Source organism: Thunnus maccoyii, chromosome 8 (genome assembly GCF_910596095.1).
Source record: "Thunnus maccoyii chromosome 8, fThuMac1.1, whole genome shotgun sequence".
Lineage (NCBI taxonomy): Eukaryota > Metazoa > Chordata > Actinopteri > Scombriformes > Scombridae > Thunnus > Thunnus maccoyii.
Genome location: NC_056540.1, coordinates 5,692,780 through 5,718,324, shown reverse-complemented (window position 1 = coordinate 5,718,324; position 25,545 = coordinate 5,692,780). Strand labels below are relative to the sequence as shown.

Here is a 25,545-nt window from a genome sequence, read left to right as displayed (position 1 = left end):
CTACGGAATATGATAAAACACACTTTTTTACTTTTTTTTAAAATGCCTATCAAAAAAAAAGTTACATCTGTTGTGTTACGGGTCAAATTTGACCTGGTTGTAATTATGGGTTGTTTATGCAGAGAAATACCTATTAAATGATGCCAAACCATCATGAATAACAAAAAATACAACAAAACAAGAGTAATAGTGATAAAATCCTATTAAAAAAAATACTGTAATAATATTATGTAATAATATTAAAATTATGTCCCATGCCAAGAAAGTGTATTGACTTGAATTCAATTGTAGAGTGCCCCCCCCCCCCCCCCCCCCCCAACATACACACACACACACACACACACACACACACACACATACACACACACCATGCCGGAGATGACACTTGTTGTGTGATCAATGAAAATAAAATGTTTTTTTCTCCTTTTTTCATAGGGAAGTAGATGCAGTCAATATTGAGCCTTAACACAACAGATGTAACAGTAATTGCTCATTTTAACATATAAAAATGGTCTTATAATGTATTTTCCTGTTCTGTTCATCATAAGCAATAAAATAGATACATTTTGCCTATTTTAAACTAAAAACTATTTGTACATTGTAGTTAAATGTGGTCCAAGGTACATAAAATATCAAAGTAAGTATATATATATATTATGGTTATGGTTGAATAACAAGTCACTTAGCAGATAAAACATGTTTCTGGATGATAATTCGTTTTTTTTTCAGTGCTTGTTAATGAATTCAAACACACATCAGATTTGACCCACTAACACTTAAGGTGTAAACCCTTTTCTAACACATTAGAAGGGTTAAAACAAAATGTTGTTACCAGAAAAATTGAACATCTGACTCCTTATAGGGTCTTTTACTACAACCAAATGCTTAACTTTTGGTTTGAACTGAAAACACACTGAAAGAACAACGGCTACGCTTATACTCTGTGAATCTTGGGTCACGCTGTGGTAGCGCCTTGTCAGTCACAATGTAGCCATGCCCAAAAGCATACCCTGCTTTATTGTCAAATTTAAAATAAATGGGACCATAATTTACAAAATGAACATCATGCTGTATTGAAGAAGACTTGAAACTAATGATTGAGACCATAAACTCATTAGGAAAGTGTTTACTGAGATAATAAATCAAGTGAGAAGTTGGGTCAATTTCCCATAGACTTCTATATAATCAGACATTTTTTTTGGAGCCTTTGCATTGTGTGACTGTGCAGCTGACAAGGTGATTTGGTCGAGCTGCGTGCTGGCTTTGTTGCCAGGGTTGTTTTGGGTCTTTAGTTTTGCTCTAGTGTGCTCTGTTTTTTGGGAGATAAATCATGTTTTTTTGGGGGGGCAGGGGTTGTTTTGTTTTTTGTTTTTTTTTGCAGGAAGCATTGGTTTCTGACCTGATGTTGGATTGTTGTGTGCCATTTAGAGGGTAAATGTTTCTGTTTTGATAGGGCATTTCCCCCTTGGGTTGAGTCCTTTTGTTACTTCTGTAGTGTTGTAGCGACGTGATTAGTGTCAGCTGTTTTCGGACAGCTGTCTAAGGGGCACATCCGCAGGATCTCATGGGGTTGCCTGCTTGCAGGTTGCCTTACAAGTCTGTTGGTTTCAGTGCGTAAATACCTGCTGCAAGCCGCATGAAGACTAGGGGTGAGTTTTTAGCAAGCTTTGGTTAGGCAGTTGGGGAGAAATTCTGTGGGGGATTGTTAATTGTCCTAAGTACATGTCTATCAGTGAACACATTACTGTCTGCATAGGTAATTATGGCACATTGGTAATTATGGCTTCCTTGTTGGGTTTCTTGATTCTCCTACAGTGGTATCTGTAAATAGCTGTAAAAAAGAGCAGTGCAAATAACTGACCATTATGGCATTGTTGTTGCAGAGTAAAGTTGTAAAGATGAGATTAGAAAAGCAGTTTTATCATCTTTCTTTGGACGAGGTGTGTTACAGAAGAGTGAGTTTTGTCTGGTTGTGGCGGAGCAGCCTGTGTCTGCACCAGCAGTTGTGCAGATGGGAGAGTAAGGAGGAGAGGCAGCTTGACTTCAAGAAGCAGCTTGAGTTGGAGAAAATTTGGCATAACTTATAAAATGAAATTGTGAGTTAGAGTAGTCCAAATTGCAGCTAATCAGAGAGGGAAAGCTTTCTCCGGGGGTGTCTAGCGCAGAGGATTCTATTTCCATTGGTTCTGCACCAGGTGGTGTGGATGTTATTGCTAACCTGCCTTTGGTGCCACAGTTTAATGAGCAATACCCTGACACGTTTTTTCACTCTTTGACTGTGTTGGAGATGCAAAAAATTGGCCAGATTCGGACAGAGTGCTCATGCTTCAGTGTGTCCTCACTGGGAAAGTGCAGGAGGCTTATTCAGCTATTTGTGCTGAGGATGATTTGGATTATGATACGGTGAAATTGGCTGTATTAAGAGCATATGAGTTAGTCCCTGAAGCATATTGCCAGAAGTTTAGAAATTGGGTGATAAGAGAACGAGGAGAGTCCACACACTGTAATTTTTTAGATGCAGTTTAATGGGACATCCACAAGTTATGTTTTGAGCTCCATGCTCGTCTTTAGACTAAATAAAATGTATAGTAGCCATCCTAAATAGATCACAGGCTCTGGTCACATGACATGTGTCAAACCCATTTCATCCCTGATCACCATTTTGTATACAAGTGCAAAGACATGTGTAAAGAAGACAATAATAAACACATATAATACAAGAAAATGCATAATACAAAGAAATATAGACAGGACCCTTGGACCCTACATCCTCCTTTTTTAAATAAGAGTCTAAATACAGAACCCTTGGATGTTCAAACAAATATGAAAAATATAGGGGAAAACCATGCCCATAATCTGACAAAAAAAACATGGCAGCAACATGTAAACAAGCACAGGAATGGTCTGATATCCTCAGGAGTAGAGAGTCAAAGTTGCCTCATCTACAAGAACATTTAATAACTTCAGTGCCAACGTATCTGAGTGGATATGCTGTGCTGGGTTTTTTTTTAAATAGACAGCAACTGGGCTTGTTACATCCTGGTTATGAATGGCACATCTGTGTTCAGTGATCCTAGTTTTGAAGGCTCTGGTTGTTTTTCCAATATAAGCCAGACCACAGAGACATTTAAGCATATATATTACATTCTTCATGTTGCAAGATATAATGCCCTTGACATTGAAGGTTCTGCCTGAGTGAGGATGATTGAAGGTATGAGTTCTATATGTAAAATGGCATTGTTGGCAATTTCCACATCTGTAATTGCCAGGAGGGACCTGACTGAGGAAGTGTGAAGGGGTGGAGGGGGTAGGTCTGCTCTCATCAGTATATTATGAAGATTAGGTGGTCTTTTCTAAACAACTAGAGGAGGGTTATCAATGAAGGGTCTTTATCGATGATGTACCATTGTTTCTTTATAACCTCCTCAGTGTCTCTTCCAACAGGTGAGTACTAAATACAATAGGTAACTCTGGATTCAGGTTGTTTTGATTTTTTTCTATTTTAACATTCACAGTTTGAGAGATTTTATCAAACTGCCTGGATGCCTCTGTGATCCACTCTTCCCTGTAGCCCCTGTATTAAACTGCATCTAAGGAAAAAGGGAGCTACAGTGTGCAGACTTTCCATGTCAAGAGTTTTCCAGGAAATGACACAGAGGTTGACTCAGATTTCGGAACAGCGCCACACAGAGTCTCCCAAACACAAATGATTATTGATTTCAAAAGGAATGGATATTTGATGTTATTTTTAGCATTAAAAAATGTTGTTGTTTTTTATTGGCCTGGCCACTTTGAGCTTCAAGAAAGTGCCTTCAGGAACCAATGGGTGACATAATGGTGGCTATGTCCATTTTTTACAGTCTATGTCCAAAACATATTTATGTTGAATTACAGTGGTGTAAATTCATTATGACAAAAAAACAAAACTAGTTCAAAACCTAGTATATGGCTGGACTGACCTTGTATGGTCAATGTGCGTAATTGTGGCCAGTTTGTTACAGGGATAGTCAGTGGTAGTGTCTTTAATGTGAATTCCTGGATATTAAATGTTCATCTGCAATTTTCTGCTGTGGACCCAGTAATATTTGTTGTTAAAGTGTACTGAAATAGCATCACATGACATGGTTAAGCAATGTTTGAGTAAAAAAAAAAGTTATAAATGCAGTTGCAAGAACAATACTTTCCACTCATATCTTGGGATGTTTGATTTGAGAGAGAACTGAGTTTACTTCTAATTATAACTATAATAATTATTATTAAATCCCCCTGCTCTTTCATCTGTTTCACTCTGCAGATGTCTCTTGTTTTTCATTGTATTGAATGCTTTAACTGTACTTTAACTCCCTCATGTGCCTTTTTTTCTGCCTCTTTCCCAGTTAAGGAGGCTGTGGGGGAAATTATAAATGAAAGTTTTGACAGCATTTTAGGCGCAAAGTCAGGAGGCTTATCTCCACCTGGTTACTGCAGTTAGTCAAATCAAGCTGCAGAGCAGATGCCCCACACTAAACTGATATAACAGATATAACACACAGCCTGTTCAAGGGGGGAATGCTGCACCTTTATTCCACCTCGCTATTCTGTATAAAAGGTACAGACATGGAGTTGGGGACAGGGTTGCTCCACCGATAAGCTGGCTATGGAGGTAGTCACAGAGCCGGATCCAGACAACCTTTGGATGTGGTCTGACTGATCGCCAAGACCTATATAAACTTGTTGAGAGGAGTATGATATGTGACCTTTAAATGATAGAAGGTAACAAGTCCTCAGTTGGAAGAATGACAACCCTGACAGACTGGATCTTTTAAATATCAGAGATATGAACTTCAAGTTCATATTGAACTTTAAGTAATGATTCTGTTTAACCAAAACTGTTATATAGGCTGCATAGGGTTTTGAAATAGAGAAGGAGTTTGCACACAGAAGTTAATATTTACCTGTCCATCAAAAGCTTCCATATGGTCTACAATTATCTAATATCTAATTTTATATATGAAATGGTTTTAAAGCCATTCGATTGCATCATAGCTTCTTTATGCTATTAATAAACTGGAACAACTGTCAAATTAAAAAGTGCCTTGTCTTTAAGGTAAGTAAAAAGAAGCTAGATGAATCACACAGGAAAGAAACAGCATCATATTTTTGAACTCTCACACTTAGCCAGAGGCATGTTCCTGCTTTGTTTTTGTTTTGTTTTTTTTACATAAATCACAGAGATTCTACAGATCAAAAAAGGTCTGCTGTCAAACCTGTTGACTGCATTCTCGCACTGGTATCGTAACAAACATACTAGTGTTTGGAGATGTAACCGCTTTACACAGCTCTTGTTTTGCAACTCTTTTTCTGGTGCATCCACTGACTCCTGGTAGATTATTTTGACCCCTTTCCAGTTGATGCTGTGAGCGGTTTTAGTTTGGCGTTCACAGACAGCTGATGTCTCGTCCCAGCGTTCACTGAGACTCTTGTCCACGGTCCTTCTGAATTCACTGTTGTGCTCCCCGCTGCTGTTGCATGTCATGTAGTCATGCCAAACACCAACCCAGCTCTCCTCTCTAGTGGTCCTGTTCTCTGGGTGTACCAGCAGAGATCTTACGTCTGGGACAAACAGCCTGCATGAGCAGCGTGTGTGCATCGCGGGACGTCTTGATTTCCATTTCAGCACTCATGTTAATAGATTAGAACAGCCACACAGCCTGCGTGAGCCGCGCGTCGCTGCTACGGCACGTCATCTAGAGATTCAGGGTCTCGTCTATTTTTTCTGCTTGACGAGAAAATGATCTGTTGACAGTCATATTGACATTACACCTTTCACTATGGTTTCAATGTCTGATTCTATAGAATATGTCACAGACATGAAGTGTCACCACTGCAGGTCAGCCTGCGTGGTGCATGCTGGGGCAGGGAGTCTCTCTAGCAGGGAACTCCAGTACAGAGAGTCAGTGACATGCAGAGCTTCTTTTCTCGACTCCTGTTGCTTTCTGTGATATTAGTTCTAACCGACACTCCTGCTTGTTGTTTTACCTGCTTCCAGATGGAGATTTGGTGTTGTTATTTTTCTTATTTGCTGTTAGTTTCCCTCCTGACAGTTTGAGGGGTTTGTTTGTTGGAGTGTGTCTGACTCATTTGGGGAACTTGGTGTTGTCTGGAGGGATTTTCTTCACTTGGAGCGGTGACAGCAGGGTTTAACTGGAATAATCAATATAGTCAATAATAAAAACCCGTCCTTTGTGAGGTGTGTATGTGGCTGACACAGAAGTAGCACCAACCGGACCCCACCATGCCCATCCGAAAGAAAGCTGCTTTCACCTCACATATCATTTATTTATTTTTAACAATTAAGCACATGTTTCTTAGTCTTTTTCTCGCTAAACTAAATATAAATGAAATTTATAATTAAATGATATGACGCATGCTATTATTGATGGCCTTTATCAAAGCCAAACTCTATGTAGAAAGATAGAGCTGGCAGCAAGCGTGCGAGACGCAGCAGTTCAGCGATGCACACACACTGCTGAGGTTCACGCAGGCTGTGGGACACAGGCGTTACAGTGTTATATGGATTGCCGTAGATTACTTTCTGAACCTGCTGACTCCCATCGATGAAAGGACAAGGACATTGAGGAAAAGAATTAATGAACACCAAAAGCATTGGTTGTCTGTGAACACTAGACCAAAACCAGTCACAGCATTGATTGAGGGGGTCAAAGTCATGGACCAGGAGTCAGTGGACAGCTTCAAAAGCTATTCAAGGTTTATGATCTCCACATTTCCATATATGAACATATATGAACTGCTATCACATGATTGTAGTTCCTCACAAAGGTCATGTGATGACACTTGAGCCAGCTTCACTGGCTGAATAAAGACCATGATATGAAGATGAAAGCTACAAAAGCCAATTAGTGGGTCTTTAAGCTTAGATCATTTTTGCTCCAAAAGGTAATTGCTGCGTGGCCACAGCGTGTTGCTCCCTGGTTGCAGTGCGATGCTCCCTGGCCACAGCTCGCTGAGCCTACCGGTGTTTAGTAAACACAGTTGGTGAAAAGAAAAGTTGGTGGTTTGCAGGTCAGGTGGTTGATTAACGCATATTTGAGCAAGTTAGGCAGTGCGGATTGGTCCTTACCGGCCAGCGGCAACACTGCAGCAGCAGCATCTGTGTGTTTGTTTGTGTGTGAGCGAGTGAGCACACATACATGCAGCAGGGGGAGGGGTGGCTGACTGACTAGGAGTGAGAGATGCTTTGCTGAAACATGGTGCAAAACATGTTAGAGATCTTAATGTAATTATGAGAAGTGTAAGTGAGGAAAAATACATCACCTGCTATTGCAGCACCAGGGTGTTGACAACAGCCACAGATTTCACCAAAGAAGGATTAGGAATTTCTGATTCCTACATATAGAACCTTTAAATCGTTTGAATTAAACTCGGGATTGAGAGTGCCTTGTGCATGTTTTACTTGTTTGCATTTGTTATGGCCTTTGAGTCAAAGGAGCACATTTTTTTCATTGAGTGTTTTCAAATGACTTTATAGCCATGTCACTGGCTTTGATGGCAATGTCGGTAGATCACTCGATCTGTCCACCACAAAATATCTCAATGATTGGATGGAATGCCATGAAATTTGGTACAAGATATCTATGATCCCAAGAGGATGTACCCTAATGACCTTGGTTATCCCCTGACTTTTCCTTTAGCATAACCAGAAGACATTTGTATGAAATGAAAAACATTGGATGGATTGTTATAGAATTATGTGCACTTCAGTATCACTTATTGTCTATAAAGCAAAGATGCATTGAAGTGTTCTACGTTTTGAGTCTACTGGAGTTTCGCTAAAATGCAGAATAAAATAATGTGTCCATATTAATAATTAAGTTTACAGCACATTTTAGTACTTTGTGAAGTCAGCCCTGCCATTTACTTCCTTATCTTTCATAAGATCCTAGTGCTTTCCTATCTCCTCATCTCAACCCACACATGTTCAAGACTATATTTCATCATCATCTTGAAACGTGTGATGTTTTTCTTCTCTGTTGCATCCTTTGTTGTCTGTAAGGTGCCCTGCGATGAAGCTGATTTGTTAAAAGCACTCTACATATAAATGTGACTTGACTGGACGTGACAGAGAAGGTGATGTCTTTCCTGTGTGAACTTGACCTCTTTGCCGTAAGGGTGAACGAGTTTCTCTATACTGTTAACCAGCCCTACATCATGTGTCAGCGAACTCACATGTCAAGGAGAAAAGAGGAGATGATGAAATATGATGACAGAGGGTGGATTCATACATGGATAGAGAGACACATTGGAATGCGCAGCAGAAAGCACTGCACAAAGCATGCAGAGGAAGTAGCAGTGGTACTAGGTCTATAGCATGGGCCTTGAGGGCATTTTGACTGGTGCGGCAGGAGCACAAAGCTCTTACTAAACCATGGCATCCCCCCCCCTTAAGGGACCTTAATGTGCGTCCGAAGGAAAGTAAAATGTTCTTGTAATAGATGGTCAATGTCATGGTGGTCTATTGTGTTTGCCTTGTAGGTGATCGCTACAGTGATGGGGTCAAATAAGATGGGAATAGTCAGTCCAATTCCCCCTCCGAGGTAGAGAGTGTGAGTGTTTGTGGATGTGAAGCTGGAGACTGACCTCTACAGCTCATCAGGTTTTCTATTGGCCATGAGGAGGCTGTTTTCTCTGTGTTTGGGTGAGTATGTGTGTGGTGTTGAACACTGAAAATGTGGAAAATACAGCCATAAATGTGACTGCAGTACAAGGCAAATATCAATAGCAACTCACCAGGCTGAGGGAGGTGAAAGCAGGGTGATGAGTGAGGATTAAGACACAAGAAGGATGCTGAGAAATAGAAGAGAGAAGCAAGGAATAAATGAAACATTTCAGTTTTTTGAACAACACTCAACACACTGCTGTAACTCCATTCATTACCTGAGGTGTACAACCAGGGAAAGTAACCTGATGTGTGGGTGCTCAAAAAGCATGTTGACCACAACTACATCTTTTTTTCAACTCAGCCCTCGAGGTTCAATCAGATTTCTGTGCTTCTGTCTTTCCCTCCTAATAGGTTTGGGTTCTGCCTGACAAGTGCCAAACGGACAAGAAGTTGATTAGAGTTTTTCAAAGCTTCCCTGTTTTTCTGAAAGAAAAGAGGAATACAAATCTATTGAGCTGTTTGAAATATTGCTGCGAGTAAGCACTCTTGGCTTGGGATAAATAACGAATAAAACACCATTTGGATTGTCTGTCCGCTGCAAACTCGCCATGGACTCACCAGCATCCCCCCTGAGTCTGGGAAGAGATACAACACTGTAGTTTCTGGAGAATTCTCACTGCAAAAAGTGCAGTAACCATTTTAAAGCTTTTGTAAATATAATAATGTAGATATATATAAAGATATTTGAGGAGATAAAATAGGGCTCAAAACATCAGTCCTGGCTCACAATTTTTCGTAGAATGTTTGATTTGTTGCTATAGAAGATTTTATGACTAAAGGTAAGAAGAAAAGAAACCTTAATACTGCATTTGTTGATTTTTTTAGCCTACTTTGCAGCGGCAGAACAAGTCTAACATATTAACACATTATAACGTTGTCAATGCAAACATGTTAGCAAATAGTTGCCTCATTAAACATCCAGCAAACACAGAGCAATATCAGCCTTCATTTGGAACTGCCAAACACCTGGCTCCAGCTAGCTGTTAACTTTGTCTATTTGCTGTTTGGTGCTGAGTGTGTAGCGCTAATGGAGCCTTTTACCTCAACCCCCCTCCTTTAATCTTTTATTCCAGAAACAAAATTTGCATAAAGTGAAATAAGATTTAAGACTGAGACTCAATGACTTATTAAGACTGACATTTTTTACAGGGGGTAAATTTTTTTGCCATCGTTGGCACCATGACAATTGCTGCAGGCTGTAGCAGACACCAACTGCAGAGGCATGACCCACAGCAAGCACCCCCTCTCAGCAAGGCAGATCGTAGCTTCTGTCAAAACAGCGGTGAAGCTGCAACCCCAGCTGAGAATGTCAGCTAGCCTCGTCTGAACAGCGCAAGACTGGCAGCTGAAGGTCGACCTAGAAAGACTACTCAAATTCCCAGAAAGCATCAACAACTGCGCCTAATTCAGACATTGTGCTGATGACAGAAACATCAAGACAAGTTGTTCTGCTGAGATGAGTGGAAGGATAAAGACACAAACCACCAGTGACACAAGGTTATACTGATGGGATGTGCAGGAAATGCATATTTGAATCCAAAGAGAAAGTGCATGTTATATCCATAATTTCATTATATGTTCTAGCAATATATGCTGGATATTTTTATTTCAAAATTTAATTGGAGGATAAACCCCTTGAGATGCACCATCTTGTTTTCGAGGGGGTCCATAGGCACAAAACATAAAACTTACAACTTTTAAACAAAACAAAATACATTAGTAATCATAATGATAATAAATTAAACAATACAACGACACAAAACAATCAGCATAGTAACATCAACAGGGACATACACACACACATGTAAGGGCTCTCTCACATTCCAAACCCCACTCGCTCCATCTGTTACACGTCATCTGTACAAGGAATGAACAAGCAAAGAAGACTTGAAGTCATGGAAAAAAGTCACTGATCTGAGTGAGTTCGACAAATTATTCCAGTCTGATGGTGCTTTAAACTTCAAAGCACGTTTCCCAATTCCTCTAAAGATTCTAAGCACAATAAAAAAGGTTGTTGAGTGTGTCTATCTATCTATCTAGTGAATATGATGATCTGAATGGAACTAAAAGCTGTTTTCGGTATAAAGGATAGTTAAAGTATGCACATTTTAAAACAAAGAGCAACCAATGAAAATGTCTCCTATAGTGCTGTTGTAGCCAGTTCAGTGTGTCATACATGAAACGATGTGTGCTGTAAGGACACCTCAGGATAAATCTACAGATATTATTGTAAACTACATTTGAAGGATGTAGATGTGTTTCAGAGGTGCTCTGGTATATGATATCTTGATAATCAGTGATGGGAAATAATTTGTTTTCTTGCTTGGAGAGTAAAACAATTAATTGACCAATATTATTCTGAGACTAGCAATTATTTTATTTCTAATAAAATCAATATGAGGCCTAAAAGAAAATTCAGAATCAATCCAAAGTCCCAAGTATTTAAATGTATCAACTGTAATAAATGGAGACCCATCAGTAAAATTAGTAGCCAAATCAGCAGGTGAATGATTAAGATTATAACAAGGATATATGAATGTTTACTGCATATCAGAGGTATGGAGATAGGACAGGGACCACAGTAAGCCCTGATCAACAGGCAGGACCTGTTTGCTTGCTTGCTTCCCTTTAATCTGATTCATCTTCCCATGCGAACAACTAATCCTTTTATGTGTACTGTTGTGAGACTGCGATGGCGCCATGCACCTTCATGTGAGCTACTTTGTATCAGTGCATGTGTAGATTGCCTTTTCCTGCCTGATCAGATAAAAGCTAAAGGAACGTTTTAAAATACACACTGCATCCTGCCATTTACATTCATCTCACATGGTTTTATTACATATCGCCTTAGTCGTCACAGAATGCTGCCCACTAATGCAAAAGTCTTTAAAAATATGGAATAAGAAATAATCTCCATCAAATGGAAAACTAACTTGTCTGGACTACGATTCACTGTGACAGTATGCTTATGTAATGACTTCATTTATAAAATTTGAAAATTAAACAGTAGTAGTTTAAAGCTGCACTAAGCAATATTTTTATATTAACAATATTAAAATTACTACATGTAATGTGAAAGTGTCACTTGTAGTGACAAACCACAAAAAGTTATCACCTACCTCCGCAGCTCTACCCTCAGCTCTATCAAGTTTTTTAGCAACTAAAGTTAGCAACTAGCTAGAGAACGGAGCATTTAGCAACTAAAGAGCCAGATATTTCCTGCACAAGAGTTGGTAGAGACCAAAGCAGAGTCTAAAAGCAGAGTGAATATTGGACTAACATTTGCAAGGTGGCCAATAACACAACTCCAAATAAATGCTAATGTTGCTCTGTCTCTGCTGGATGAGTAAATTGCCAACAATTTGCTATCATGTTAGCCAAAACATTATAAGATAATATGACAATGTTAAATTTACAGAGAGTAGCCAAACACAGAAGTGCTGCTGTAAGATCCAGTCTCTATTGTGGAATAATGCTGAGTAACATACCCTAATGTTAGCTGGTAGGGTTAAAAGGTCAGGATTATGCTACTACAGGAAAATATGCTAATACAAAAACCATACACAGAAAAATTTTACATGAAAATGGACTGTGCTCCAATATTTTTCTTTCCTCATTAGTTAACTTCTGTTTTCCCTACATTTCTGCAATTGCAAATTATTACACAGCAGCTTTAAACTCCTCTACTGTTGCGTTGTGAAATGTGACATTCCAAAGACAGTTTGAACAGATCAAATGAAAATTTGCTGGGACTCTAAAAACTCTGACATATAGCAGACGAGTTGAGAGGATTTCATGAAAACATTCACAGTTTCATCACCAGCTTCTCTCAGCATGTGATAGTAACATGTGAAGTAAAACTCCTTACTGTGGCAAAGTGTTAAAAGCTTAAAATGAACTGTTGTGTTGTGTGTTTTAACCTTACTATTTTTTTAACCATAGAAAACTGAAATTGTATACCTTACTTAGTTCTCATAGGTTTGCTGTCTGTAATGTTTAGATCCAGACTGCTTCTCTTTATAGCAATTTCTTTCCATCTCCCTCTAAGGTGTCCAACTCATTCTAATGAATCCTTAATTGTAACACTTAGAGACCTACTGTTGACCCAATTTCTATGTGTTGGAGATATTTTATCATAGTTTTTGATATTATATTCCGTAAGACATATTATGATTCATGCTTTTGATTTTCCAACAAAGTAGTTTAATAAAAGTGAATTGAGTAGTACAGGTTATTCAGCCCCAGACTTTCATCTTCCTACCTGAATGAAGATTGAGAAAAGAATCCCCCTTAATCACTGCTTTGCAATTGGTACAGTTTCAACAAGGGGAACTGCCGGAGGGGAGGGTGTTGAGGAGGTGCAAAATCATCCGCTCTTACAAGAATACCCCTCAGATTAGTGGCATGTTCTTGGATAAATCTAAGTTTATTCAAGAAAGTTTGACTAACAGATGGAAAACAATCAGATGGCAAACTGTCTAGAGTGACACAGGCCTTCAATGTGCATTTATCCAGTAACTGTCTCAAGCTTTAGATGTGCTGACTCCCTAAATGGCAGTAGCTTGTATACCAAACTTTTGATCCTCATGAATTAACTGTAAGGTTCTCTAAACATGACTGTTCACAACTTACCCTGCAAGTGACCTGTGATGGATGAAAAAAAAGTTTCACGCCCCCAAAGTGTTCTGGTTCCTTCTTATCTGTCTTCTGTTCTCAAGAAGGATAATTGCAGGTGCCTTGTTTTGAAGTAAACTAAAATACACAACTCATAACCAGTCTTTGTTAGGCTTGTTTTGTGTATTAATTGCCCAGGGCTTTGCCACTTCCTGGCATGTGTCGGTGGCCTAAACCTAAGATGCACTTTGCCTCTGCATTGTGCTATCCACCTTGACTTTGTGGTAACGAACTCATACTGCTAATCCTAAATAGAGAGAAGGTCTGTCAATTTTTAATTCAGAATTTAACTACCATTCAAAAATTCTACCTGTAATGATCTGTACAAACTCAGTGAGAATCTGGGGCGCATTTGTTGAAGGTTCTGTCATTGATTTACATGCCCTGATTTGCATGCCCTGTTGCCCAGTGAGTAAACTAGGAAAAGGCTGTTTTCATTAATGCAAAATTAACCTTAAAGCCAGGCTGAATGGATAATCATGACACCACACTGTCTGAGAATTGATGTACAGGAGACAGCTTTTCGCTATTTTAAAAATGCAACTGCCTTACTGTAACATTACCACCACAACAAATTCTTAAGTCACATGTTAGTTCATCACTCAACAGTAAGGCAGTGGGGCACCACAAATGAACAAAGCCACGTCCCGGGTATGATTGGGTTTTTGGAGTATGTTATGCACATGTAAACATCATATCCTGATTTCAGAGGCCTAGATAAGCCCTTACTACAGTAGAAATCAGGATACAGTGGCACCTTATCAAGGTTCCTGACTAATCTCTGTTGGTACAGAAATAAGTGACTGAATCAAAACAAAATAAACCTAGATACTGCGATCATCATGTGTACAGGGATCTGAATAACCAGGTTTCTCATGTTTCATGAAAAAGTCACATCCTGAATAAGATCAAAACCAGGATAAGACTCAAAACCAAAATACTGATGTGCATGTACAAATACTCAATGGGTCTGAAGCCGATGTGTCAAACACCTTAAATTGATGATATCACCACAGGTTCAAGTGCATCAGATTGGATTTAAAACCACAATCCCTTCCTTAGGAGGCCATACTAAACTTATCCATAAGGCCTCTTGAGATGTGTTTTATATTGAGTAATCTGTGTGTGTGTGTAGCATATACTTGATAAATTAGTCATGTATATGAACAGCTTTCATGTGTCTGATCCATATGGTTTATGCAGTTGCAGATTGCTTTTCATGCCAAAGCAAATAAGACCAAGACTTCAGTCTGCTTGAACCAATTCATTCACTGGGAACTCTCCAAGCACACTTTCATTTCAACTATTTATACAGTATGTGTGTACAGTTCAGTACTGCTCTTTGAAATAAGCTAACAAGTGGTGAGCATGTTTCCATGCATATGGTTTATTGTAATTTGGTGAGAAACACAAATGTGCAAGATTCAACTGGTTGCTACCATTACATTTTTGATAGTGATACTGTGTAAGAAATTCCACATGGCTAACAATATTGTTACCCATGTTACCCATTTGGATACACATTGACAATTGGAGATCTTTAGATGTAGTTCACCAATAACTTAATTCGTCCATTAACTCCCTCATGCAGGTTGATTGCCAGACAGAAACTAAAAAAGCAGAAACAGAAAATGTAATCTTATGAATGTTGTTCTCGGGAGAGTCCAATAATATAGCAGCATAATTAACCAGCAAGCCATCTGCAGACACAGCCATGGTAGATGTCCCACTTTTTGACTGCACACCAGTGAACTAATACTGGTTAATTATGGCTGCACTGTTGCTACCTCCCAGGAGGAATTATTTGGAAAATTCACAAGGAATTGTCTAGTAAGGAAATGGAGTAATTAAGGGGAAGAATGTGGAAGTGCGGGAGAGACAGAGAGAGAAAAATGAGAAGATGAATGGTAAGGTGAAGTATTTGACAGGACGAAGCTCTGTGTGCAGAGTTTTCACTGTGAAACATTAGGAGACGTGTGTGTATGTGTGTGTATATATTTCACTATGAACCATGCAATTTTAATCTGTCCAATAAAACAGTTCCCCAGTGCAGCAGCGGATCGCTTACAAGGCTGTAAAAGTTTGATGCGGCTCTTGTCAGGTTGGATTTAGCGTCTTGGGCTCTGTGAATCGGCCACCATGGCAGACCGTATGGCCAAGCAGAGAGTGCCGGATCTCAATCCTGATTTATTTATCGTTGTCTTATGTCTGCCAGGCCAGGCTGGTGCAGCGTGGCCTATTTCTGTTCCTGCAGCACTGTGAAGTATCAGGTCCCATGACATTTTAATGATAACTTTACACACAGAGCCTTTTATCCTTACAAGTAGGCTTACATTTTATGATAATCAACAAGTTTCATTTTTTCCCAAAATAATTAATACCCATTATGTAAACTGTTTCTATTATTTCCTATCTCTACCAGAGGTTCTCTGTGTTCTGGATAAATGCTAATTTGATCTAGACTGAATGGGTTTTGGAAAAGTTTTTCTTGTCCAAAAAAGACACAATCTATCCATCCATCTATCCATCTATCTATCTATCTTGTTCAGGACATTTTTTCTGTTATGTATAATTGCATGAAGCACATTTCCAAAATGTATACTAAAACCATCCACATGCCCCCTCAGGTGACATACACTATTAATTAAGCATACACAATAGGCGTTATTGGTCATACATATTGATTATTACAATATTTTGCATATATTTCATTTAATAGGTTTTAAATGTTATTATTCTCATGGCATGGATTTACACATTTAGTCATTTAGAAAAAGAGACTGTGAAAAATGTCTATGTGCCGGTTTCAGCCCATTGATATATTGTGGATGGAGTGGGGATTTGAAAATTTCAGAGTCTCTACACAGAGGCTTGAAAGGATGACCTCACTGATTTTCAAGTTGATTCCTATGGGTCTAATGTGGGAAGTACCTATAAATGAATGAATGTCTTCCTTATACATTTCCTCATTTTTTGTAGTGGTGCCTTCAAAGACTGGGAATGGGGGGGGCTCCCAAAACACTCCGTCCACCATGTTGTCTTCTTGCTAGCAATAGGAAAAAGTGGGCACTAAAATATCAGTATATTTGGAAGAAAACTAGTTTCATGATATAATGTTTAAATTAGAGATGCGGTGCTACTGTTATAACTTATGAGGCCATATATTGTGCTATGGAATCAACCCTGTCAACCGAATTCAGATCTGCATTCTCGACCCTCGAGATGAAGCCAGACACAGTTCATTCAAAAGTAAAAGACCAAGAGCAATAAATTATATCCCTCGAATCAAATGCAAATGCACTGAGGCTTTGGAGATGACCTGCTCTGCCCTACCCAATGACAATGCTAAATTAAAGGCTAAGACTATGGACCTAGAGGGATGAAGTCGCAGGAACAACATACTGACCTGAGTCAATCAAAGGCCTCCAGCCTACGGTATTCTTTTCTGGGCTCCTAGTTGAGGTCCTGGGTGGGCAGATGCTTTGATTACCTCTGGAATTAGATCAAGCCCATCAGGGATTGCTCCGACGTCCCTGGGTAGAACCTACAAGGGATTAGCCATCAAGGGGGGCAATCATAGCGATAACAAGATAGCCCCCAACCAGACAGTCTACATTAGCATCGGGTGAGCTAGCATTGTTGATATGTGTCTGATGTATAAATTAATTCATGATCTTGTGCCACCACCACTTAAGCGATGTGGGCCCTATCTTACACCTGGCGCAAAGCGGCGCCAAGTGCAATGCAAGTGTCTTTGCTAGTGTAAGACAGACGCAGTTGTCATTTTCCCATCCAGCACCCACACTGTTTAAATAGCAAATGCACTTGCACCCATCTGAGTGCCCATGGGCGTGTCAGCCTTAAAATGAGGTGTGGTCAGGTGCATTGTTAGCACACTGCTATCCTGAGGCACTGGAAAGTGATTGCACAATTGACCAAAAAACCTGGTCTGAAGTCAATGGCGCAGTGTTTCACTGATATTTTAATGGTGTATTATCAAGATAGTAATATACACTTACATAGGTGGGTGCACAACCCATGTACACTCTTCTTGTTACACACATGGACCCACAGCAGCGCACAAACATGCAAAAGATTACAAATAAAAGGATTACGATATGAAAGATTACTATAGTGTACATCAATATATTAAAAAAAAACCCATCATAACGGTTAGTCCTAATATTTATCAGAATTAGCTAATTGCAGTAATGACGAATGAAAGTGTCTAATTATTGACCAATCGTGACAGTACACATAGGTATTTAAACAGACCCATAAGGTTGAGGGTGTCTGTCAAGACCCGGAAAACGATTACAGATCACACACAAACGACTTTGCTGCTGCATTAATACAAGACCATGTAAGTTGAACAAAACATCACTCGTTGAACTCCTCAATTAAAAACCGATGCATTTGCTCATATATTTTTGATCCGCAGAGCGAAATGGAGTACCTGATGGGACAGAGGATTGGGAGACAGTGCAGACAGAGGGTCCACCAGCCAAGGACCCCATTTCTGTCCCTCATCAAAGAGGAATGCCTGCCACCAGGCTGTAACAGACATTTGCAGTCTCCTGGCAGATGAGCTGGAGACTAATGCCAGCTGTCCTTATGTATTCCCCATTGCTGTGAAAGTCACTGCTGTGCTACATTTCTTGGCCAGTGGGTCATTCCAGCATCCCTTGAGTTCAATTGGAGGCATACCCTAATCTGCCGTAAGTTCAGCCATACACGCTGTAACATCAGCCCTAGTTCGACATGCCAGTGAATTGTTAAATTCCCAATGACACCTGCCAGCCAAGAACAAGTCAAACAGGATTTCTGGGGGAAATCTGGGTTCCCTGGGGTCCTGGGTGCAATTGATTGCATGCATGTGCAATTACGTGCCCCATCAGAGAACCCTCTGATATATGACAACCATAAGAGAACCCATTCCATCAACATCCATTGCAATGCAACGTGTAAAGTTACACATGTATTCACAAATTATCCTGGATCAAACCATGACTCCTTTATACAGGCCAACTCTGCCATTCCTGCAGTCTTCCAGGGGGATCCCCCCCTGGAGGGGTGACTGTTAGGGTACAATGGCTATCCATTAAAGACATGGCTGATGACATGGTTTATCATGCCTACAACAGTGCATGAATTGTGTGGAGTGCTGAAAATGCGCTTCAGATGTGCTTCAGGTGGAACATTACAATACAACCCTCAGAAAATTCTTTGTGGGATTTATTCACTTGGCAAAACAAAACAAACAAACAAACAATAAAAACACTACAGCCAAAAAAAGATCCAAATTCAGCAACCAGAACACACTAACAGAGGGTGTATATATGCTCTAGGAAACAGATGAAAACAATGATTAAAGAAGGTATTGGCTGGAAGCTCCAGCTGGCAGGATCCTCCACTACCGTGGGTGGGGGAGAAAGAAAGAACTCTAGACAGCTCCTCACTGCTGCCAGCAGCAGGATCAGCACCTTGGAGAAAGCTGCGGTGCATAATCCTGACAACTGTGTATGATGATTTTTTACATGATTAAAGCAATTTTTGAACAATATTTAACAAGTACGCTTTAACATTTTTGAGATTACAGTTATCAGGTTTCCGTACTTTCAGCAATTAAAACCAAGCTTATTTTACCTGTTACTCCATGACAGAACAAAACAATTTTAAAAAGAACCAAAGCTGTAATTAAAAAAAAAAAAAACCCTTTTCAAAAAACAAACAAAAACAAATTTGCCACAAATTAATGAACAGGATCTCGAACTGGTGGTCTTCTTTCTCACCACCACAATGAGGCAAAGAGCAGCAGGGGCCAGCGTGCTCATAATGAATCAGGCGGGCAGGAAATCACGTGGTCAGAGGAGGAGGTGTTGCAAGTATCGTCCCAGGGGCTGCAGCAACATCTCAATGTAGCTCAGGCCGGTGTTTTATGCACCAAAAACTCTTCGCCTGATTCCACCAAATTCTCATTCCAGCATGTTGAATCCAGCCTGCTGGAGTTCCAGGAACAGGTGGTCCTCCTGCCAGATGATGTTCCCTGTTTGTGATCTGGGTCAGCTCATCTCTCCTCTCGACCTCGATGATGGTTGTTCCACCGTCCCTTTTCCCTCCACAACTACCCCCTGCTTCTGCCTACTGGGTCTGGCCTCAGGATTCTCAGCCAACAGAGCTGCATGACATTTATGGTTCATTTATTGAATGGCTTTGTTACAGGTATTAATGTAAAATAAACAGTTTTTGCAAGAAGCCTGCATGGTTTGTACACATTGATATATTGTTATCCTTGGACGCCCACCTCTTGCCCCCCAAAACCCTCAATGCTTTCAGCACTGAGAGTAGAGGCAGTGACATCCTCCGCTGACGTCAGATCCTTGGTGGTCATAGGTGGTCCTCCTCCTGTTTACAGTAGCTGTTTTCAGTGAGCAGCAAACTTTTGTTTTCCCTGTCTCCTATCATTGTACCACTTTCGGCATTGAGCGGTCATTCTGGTGACGCCAGAAGATGAGGACATGCTGCTCATCACTACCTCCTCCCACAACTGTGTCACCTCAGGGAGCTTTGATGGAATTCTGCTGTTGCCTTAGATGGTCCGCTTGCGCACTTTCACTTCGCACATAAACAGATTCATTTCCTCTCCAGAGAAGCGTTCGTTCTTACTATCTCGCAAATCCTCCAAGGTGCAAGTGCACCTGGCTTTTAAAGGGAATGGGAGATGACAATCTGATTGGTTTATCGCATGTTAAGCCCAAAACACACCCATGATTAATTAAGAAACTACAACCCTTTTGAACCATGCGCCTAGTACTGCGACCATTTTTTCCACCATTTAACTAGCAAAGGTGGATTTGGACATGCCCTAAATGCACTTGCACCATGCGCTTCAGACCATGCGATAGATTGTTAAAATAGTGCCCTAAGACTGCTGCTAGCAAACATAGATGTAAACAATGCAGGTTTCAAATAAACTACTATTTTTTTATAAACTATGCTGACAGCTATTTGGTTTCAAAGCTTATCAATTTCTCTCAATGCTCCCTCCTAACTTGCAATACAGAACAGTGGTGTAGTAATATGCAAGGTGGAAGATGTGTGGTAGAGAAGTCTAAGGCTCTGTATTAAGGCTCAAGTTGTTGTGAAATAGTGGTCTTAACACCACTATTGCCATTTGACACCATTTGGTTGATTCTGTCAGTTTTCACTTCCCTTTCCCTCAATGCTACTGCAACAACATTTTCCAAATGAAAGCACTCACATTCATTTGATAAGGCAATACTTAAAAGAGGTTTGAGCCATTTTAAAACATAATATGTTCCATCATGACAACTTCTCTGCACCCAATTTTCCCCATAAAATCAAGAGCAGGATCAAATTGTGGGTGCTAGGTGAGGTCTGTAGGAGCAGAGTGGCGCAGCGGAAGCGTGCTGGGCCCATAACCCAGAGGTCGATGGATCGAAACCATCCTCTGCTAAGTCTGTTTTTCTACCCAGCTCAGCTCTATGTTGAAAGTGTCTTTCATCTATTTGAAACAGCAAAAGCACAGGTAGTGTGGCCGAGCGGTCTAAGGCGCTGGATTAAGGCTCCAGTCTCTCAGGAGGCGTGGGTTCAAATCCCACCACTGCCATATTTTCTCATACTGTCTGACTATTATTGCACTATGTTGGCAAGAAATGCAGAAGTGTTGGCAGCCAGAAGGTCACTCCCAAATCCATGGCAAGGGCCAAGGGCCTGGTACTTGAGTCACATAGTAATCTCTGAATTGAAGAATGGCTTCATTGTGCTCTTCACTGAAGGAAAGCTCTCAAATTATTTTGCCAAGTTAAGCCTTCAGATAAACTTTGCACTTTGGTGAATTTTATCTGTTCTTTTATTATGAACCACAAGTTGTGGGCACAAGTCTAATAGGTGGTGTTCAAGAGTAGAGTGGTGCAGCAGAAGCGTTCTGGCCCCATTACCCATGGGATGATGGATTGAATCTATCCTTTTAGGTGTAGGATTTTTTACCCTGCTCAGCTCTTTGCTGTAAATGTCTTTCGTCAATATGAATAAGTCAAAGTACAGGTAGTGTGGCCGAGCGGTCTAAGGCGCTGGATTAAGGCTCCAGTCTCTCAGGAGGCGTGGGTTCAAATCCCACCACTGCCATGTTTCTTCATACTGCCTAGCTATTGCTGCACTATTATGACAGAGAGTCACTGCCAAGTCCATGGCAAGAGCCAAGGGCCTGGTACTTGAGTCACCTAGTAATTTGTAAATAAAATAATGGTTTCATAGTGCTCCTCATGGAAGGAAAGCACTCAAATTGTTGTGACAAGTTGAGCTTTCAGATAAACTTTGCACTTTGGTGAATTTTAACCCAGTTGTTATGGACCACAAATTGTGGGCACAAGCCTAATAGGTGGTGTTCAAGAGTAGAGTGGTGCAGCGGAAGTGTTCTGGCCCCAATACCCATGGGAAAATGGATTGAAACCATCCTCTGTTAGGTGTAAGATTTTCTACACAGCTCAGCTCTTTGCTGTAAAAGTCTTTCGTCAATAGGAAACAGTCAAAGCACAGGTAGTGTGGCCGAGCGGTCTAAGGCGCTGGATTAAGGCTCCAGTCTCTCAGGAGGCGTGGGTTCAAATCCCACCACTGCCATATTTTCTCATACTGTCTGACCATTATTGCACTATTATGGCAAGAAATGCAGAAGTGTTGGCAGCCAGAGGGTCACTCCCAAATCCATAGCAAGGGCCAAGGGCCTGGTACTTGAGTCACTTAGCAATGTGTGAATTGAAGAATGGTTTCATTGTGCTCATCATGGAAGGAAAGCTCTCAAATTCTTGTGACAAGTTGAGACTTCAGATAAACTTTGCACTTTGGTGAATTTTATCCGTTCTTTTATTATGAACCACAAGTTGTGGGCACAAGCCTAATAGGTGGTGTTCAAGAGTAGAGTGGTGCAGCAGAAGTGTTCTGGCCCCAATACCCATGGGATGATGGATTGAATCTATCCTGTTAGGGGTAGGATTTTCTACCCTGCTCAGCTCTTTGCTGTAAATGTGTTTCATCAATATGAAACAGTCAAAGTACAGGTAGTGTGGCCGAGCGGTCTAAGGCGCTGGATTAAGGCTCCAGTCTCTGAGGAGGCGTGGGTTCAAATCCCACCACTGCCATATTTTCTCATACTGTCTGACCATTATTGCACTATTATGGCAAGAAATGCAGAAGTGTTGGCAGCCAGAGGGTCACTCCCAAATCCATAGCAAGGGCCAAGGGCCTGGTACTTGAGTCACTTAGCAATGTGTGAATTGAAGAATGGCTCCAGTCTCTCAGGAGGCGTGGGCTCAAATCCCACCACTGCCATATTTCTTCATACTGCCTAGCTATTGCTGCACTATTATGACAGAGAGTCACTGCCAAGTCCATGGCAAGAGCCAAGGGCCTGGTACTTGAGTCACCTAGTAATCTGTAAATAAAATAATGGTTTCATAGTGCTCCTCATGGAAGGAAAGCACTCAAATTGTTGTGACAAGTTGAGCTTTCAGATAAACTTTGCACTTTGGTGAATTTTATCCGTTCTTTTATTATGAACCACAAGTTGTGGGCACAAGCCTAATAGGTGGTGTTCAAGAGTAGAGTGGTGCAGCAGAAGTGTTCTGGCCCCAATACCCATGGGATGATGGATTGAAACTATCCTATTAGGGGTAGGATTTTCTACCCTGCTCAGCTCTTTGCTGTAAATGTCTTTCATCAATATGAAACAGTCAAAGTACAGGTAGTGTGGCCGAGCGGTCTAAGGCGCTGGATTAAGGCTCCAGTCTCTCAGGAGGCGTGGGTTCAAATCCCACCACTGCCATATTTCTTCATACTGTCTGGCTGTTACTGCACTATTATGCCAGAGGGTCACTGCCAAATCCATGGCAAGAGCCAAGGGCCTGGTACTTGAGTCACCTAGTAATCTGTGAATAAAAGAATGGTTTCATTGTGCTCCTCATGGAAGGAAAGCACTCAAATTGTTGTGACAAGCTGAGCCTTTACATAAACTTTGCACTTTGGTGAATTTTGTCCCAGTTGTTTTATCTAAGAAGAATGGTTGCAATCTGGGCCTGCTTTGCATATTCATTTCAGTTTGCATCATCGTCCTTGCAGATAATTTTTTCATTTTGTAAAGCCCAAATTATGGGTGCAAGCCCCTGGTCAGGTCTTCAAGAGCAGAGTGGCGCAGTAGAAATGTGGTGGGCCCATAACCCAGAGGTTGATGGATTGAAAGAATCCTCTGCAAAAGTGATTTCGACCCAATGATGCTCAATGTGTGGCAGAAGTGCAGGTGCTGTGACTCAGTGGCCTAAGGTGCTAGGTTAAGATTCCAGTCACTCAGGTGTCATGGGTTCAAATCCCACCCCTGCCATTTGCTACTAATAATTTGGTGGGTAGGAAAGCCGGATATGCACAGGAGACAAAACAGAGACAACTGTGAAATGTTGGTGTGGTGACTGAGTGATCACAAGGACACAAGTGAAGTTCACTCAACACATACACAGTAACCAAAGTAGTCTCCAGGATGTTACTATGCCAGGCCAAAAAATAGTGCAGCACATATAGTACACACCTTAGCAAAACCACATGAATAATGTAAAGCATTAGTTTTACAAATAGTTAACTGTGGGCACAGTGTAAACTTTTCCACCCAGCAAGGCTCCATAAATCTCTCTCTCTCTCTCTCTCTCCAACCCAATTATAGTGTTTGGTCATTAGTTTGTCATACCCTCTGTTGATTGGTTTTTAGTTTGCCAATTTTATAATTTGCAATACTTTCTTGATTATAGTCTGCTGTTTTTTATTTGTCAAGACTTGAGATGTGACCATAGGAGTGAAGACATGTGGTCAAAAGGTAGTGTGGCTGAGTGGTCTAAGGCACTGGAATAAGGCTCCAGTCTCTCTAGAGGCATGGGTTCAATTCCCACCACTGCCATTTGACACCATTTAGATAATATCAAACATGGTGCAGACCAGAGAGTGTGTTGTGTGGGCAGAATGTATGGAGACCAGGTAAATTGAGCTCAGGGGTGGTTTCTATACAAAGTATACTACATTTCTCTTATGCTGAATCCAAATGTATGGACTTCAGTGTACTTGCAGACTCGCAGACTTAACTGGCATGTTCCCCATCATCCACAGCAATATGGAAATGACAATATAAAAGAAAAGAAAAATAATAATAATTTAGAATATATTCATATCAATAATTTAAAAAATAATAATTATAATTACAATAATAGGCTATGTAAAATATTTACTTTTGAGGACATTAGCTTTTTTCATTTTTGTTGTGTAAGTTAATTGATGTAATGAGGTATAATGTAAACACAGAATAACAGCTTAATAATAATGTGGATTTGTTTATTATATTATTTATTATATGCTGCTGTAGATGCCATTTCAAGATCCCAAGCAAGTTTATCATACCCTCTGTTGACTGCTTTAAGTTTTCAGAAAACAAAAAGAGTTGCTTTGCAAGAGCTGTGACCATAGCAGTGAGGAAGAATGATCAAAAGGTGGTTGGCTGAGTGGTCTCAGGCCCAGGATTAAGGCTCCAGTCTCTCTGAAGCTGTGGGCTCAAATCCCCCCACTGCCATTTAACACAATTTAGGTCAAGTGTGCTTGTCCCTTAACCAAGAATTCAATGTTTTGAAATCATTTTCTGCTATGTGAATGAATCACACAATTTTACAATAATCTGGTCAGGAGAAAAATAGATGGACAGACCAACCCACCAGTTGTCATTACCATCCATGTCCTCTACAACTAGTAGGGGCAGTCCTTAGAAGAGGCAAATATTCCCTATACAAAAGCATGCAGAGGTTAAAGAGAAAAAAAAACAAAAAATTTGATGAATAACAATTACACTGGTGATGAAAAGAGGCCACCACTCATATTGACTGTGCTGTCATTAGTTAATGGTACTAACAAGGTACCACAATTAATCTGACCTTGTTTCATACTGCTGCTTTAACTACACTAAATGGTCAAAGTAACACTACAGGCTGTGACTGGCATCACAAGAGAACAATCAGTGTATGTTTATGTGAGTAAGAGAGGAGACAGACAGAAGGTGTGAAGCATTGTATACATATATCAAAGTGTGAATACATTATATCTGTGAGCAC

The 25,545-nt window shown here is 40.4% G+C and overlaps 1 long non-coding RNA gene and 6 other non-coding genes across 7 annotated transcripts; all 7 read left to right on the top strand.

The window, feature by feature from the left end:
- The first annotated feature begins 1,569 nt into the window (after nucleotides 1-1,569).
- Nucleotides 1,570-9,396, top strand: LOC121902492. Its single transcript, XR_006097570.1, has 3 exons — nucleotides 1,570-1,649; nucleotides 8,533-8,695; nucleotides 9,071-9,396. It is a non-coding gene; the product is annotated as an uncharacterized LOC121902492 (long non-coding RNA).
- An 11,545-nt stretch (nucleotides 9,397-20,941) lies between these two features.
- trnal-aag lies at nucleotides 20,942-21,023 on the top strand. The gene has a single exon. It is a non-coding gene; the product is annotated as a tRNA-Leu (tRNA).
- A 436-nt stretch (nucleotides 21,024-21,459) lies between these two features.
- Nucleotides 21,460-21,541, top strand: trnal-aag. Its single transcript has one exon. It is a non-coding gene; the product is annotated as a tRNA-Leu (tRNA).
- Nucleotides 21,542-21,951: 410 nt separating this feature from the next.
- On the top strand, nucleotides 21,952-22,033 carry trnal-aag. Its single transcript has one exon. It is a non-coding gene; the product is annotated as a tRNA-Leu (tRNA).
- Nucleotides 22,034-22,469: 436 nt separating this feature from the next.
- On the top strand, nucleotides 22,470-22,551 carry trnal-aag. Its single transcript has one exon. It is a non-coding gene; the product is annotated as a tRNA-Leu (tRNA).
- A 601-nt stretch (nucleotides 22,552-23,152) lies between these two features.
- Nucleotides 23,153-23,234, top strand: trnal-aag. The gene has a single exon. It is a non-coding gene; the product is annotated as a tRNA-Leu (tRNA).
- Nucleotides 23,235-24,268: 1,034 nt separating this feature from the next.
- On the top strand, nucleotides 24,269-24,350 carry trnal-aag. The gene has a single exon. It is a non-coding gene; the product is annotated as a tRNA-Leu (tRNA).
- Nucleotides 24,351-25,545: the final 1,195 nt, after the last annotated feature.